General features: G+C 35.9%; 1 non-coding gene across 1 annotated transcript; it reads right to left on the bottom strand.

The window, feature by feature from the left end:
* Positions 1 to 894: 894 nt before the first annotated feature.
* TRNAL-GAG (transfer RNA leucine (anticodon GAG)) lies at positions 895 to 968 on the bottom strand. Its single transcript has one exon. It is a non-coding gene; the product is annotated as a tRNA-Leu (tRNA).
* Positions 969 to 2,206: the final 1,238 nt, after the last annotated feature.

Below are 2,206 nucleotides of genomic sequence, written 5' to 3'. Positions count from 1 at the left end.
CTCATGACTACTGATGTGGAACGTTTTTTCATGTGCTTTTTTACCATGTGTATCAGTTTCCTTTGACTGCTGTAATAAATGATCCCTAACTTGGTGGCTTAAAACAACAGAAAATTGTTCTCTCACAGTTTGGAGGCTGGATGTTGGAAATCAGTTCCACTGAGCCCAAACTAAGGTGTGGGCAGGGCTCTGCTCCCTCCAGAGGCCGTAGGGGAGAATCTCATTCCTTGCCCTTTTCCAGCATTTACAGCTGGATTCCTTGTGTTCCTCGGCTTCCGGCCCCTTCCTCTGTCTTCCAAGCCAGCAGGAGAACATCTGTTCTCTCTGACTATGCTTTTGTCATATGGCCTTTTTCTCTTTTATGGCCAAAGCTTCCTCTGTCTGCCTCTTACAAAGAACATGTGATACATTTAGGACCCTCTGATAATCTAGGAGAGTCTCCCCAACTCAGTATTCTTAATTTATTTTATTTATTTTTTTTATTTTTATTTTATTTTATTATTTTTTTTTTTTTCGTCTTTTTCGTGACCGGCACTCAGCCAGTGAGTGCACCGGCCATTCCTATATAGGATCCGAACCTACGGCGGGAGCGTCGCTGCGCTCCCAGCACCGCACTCTTCCGAGTGCGCCACGGGCTCGGCCCAGGATTCTTAATTTAATCACATCTGCAAAGTCCTTTTTGGCTAAATAAAGTAGCATGAACAGGTATCAAAGATGAGGGCATGGATCAATTTGGGAAGCCACTATTTAAGTCTACCACGCCATTCATTGTTTCTTCTTTGGTGAAGTATATGTTCAAATCTTTGTCTTATTTTTTCTCCATTGGGTTATTCTCTTTTAATTTAGGATTTTTTTTTTTGTTGTTGTTGTTGTTGTTTTGTTTTGTTTTGCAGCTGGCCGATGCAGGGATTGAACCTTGGGCCTTGGTGTTCTCAGCACCACACTCTAACCAACTGAGCTAACCAGCCAGCCCTAATTTAGTTTTGAGACTTCTTAATATATTCTAGCTATAAGTCCTTTATGAGATATATGCCTTGCAAGTATTTTTTTCCAGTATAGTTTGTCCTTTCATGATCCTAGAAGTATTTTTTTGAAGAGCAGAAGTTCATAATTTTGATTAAGTCTAATTTATGACTTTTTTATGTATGGATGATGTTTTTGATGTCCTAAGAAATCTTTGACAACAAAAATCACAAAGATTTTCTTCTGGGAGTTTTATAGTATTAGATTTTACGTTTAGATCTGTGATATATTTTAAGTTAATTTTCATGTGTTAATTTTCATATGAATTTAAGTTCATTTTCTTGCATATGGACTTCCCATCATTTGAACAGCACTCGAAAAGCCTGTCCTTTCTGCACCGAATTGCCTTTGCATGTCTGTCAACAATCATTTGTTTATGTACATGTGGGTATATTTCTGGGTGTTCTATTCTGTTCCATTGCTATGTCTATCTTGGTGCCTCTGCCACACTGTCTTAGGTTACCATAGCTTCATAATAAGTTTTGAAATCATGTAGTATTAGCCCTCCAGTTTTGTTCTTTTTCAAAGTTAATTTGGTTGTTCTATGTCTGTTTTAGTTTCAAGTAAATTTCATAATGTTTGTCAAATCCTATCAAAAAATAAAACGAAAATAAAAGGAAAATCCAGTTGAGATTTTAATATGGTTACATGGAATTATAGATCGATTTGAGGAGAACTGACATCTTAAAAAGAATTGTGTGTTCTGACCCATGAACTAGGTATGTCTCTCTAATTACTTAGGTCTTCTTTAGTTTTGTTCAGCAAAATTTTTTAGTTTTCAGGCTACTGGCCTTTATTCCTACATATTCTTTATCTGTGTCAAGTATCATTTAAAAAAATATGGTCATGACACTAATATCGAGACCTTAAATCTTCCTTTATATTTATCCAAACATGTATTCTATTTGGCTGAAATATATTCTTTGTCTATCGGGATGTATTTCTATTATTTTTAATATATTTCTGTCAATACATCCCTGTTCAAATAGAATAATCATTTTCTTATCCTTGATTTCTATAGCATTTTACACAGTCCATTTCTTATGAGAATATCAACACACTAGATACATATTATCTTTCCATCATGGATTTGAAGTTAAATTGAAGAACTTGGCAGTTAAGTGGTTTAACAACTTTTCCAGGTTAACAGCTAGTCATCTACAAAGGCACGTTTGATACCTAT

This window comes from Cynocephalus volans, chromosome 12 (assembly GCF_027409185.1).
Source record: "Cynocephalus volans isolate mCynVol1 chromosome 12, mCynVol1.pri, whole genome shotgun sequence".
NCBI lineage: Eukaryota > Metazoa > Chordata > Mammalia > Dermoptera > Cynocephalidae > Cynocephalus > Cynocephalus volans.
This window is presented reverse-complemented; position numbering and strand designations above follow the sequence as displayed.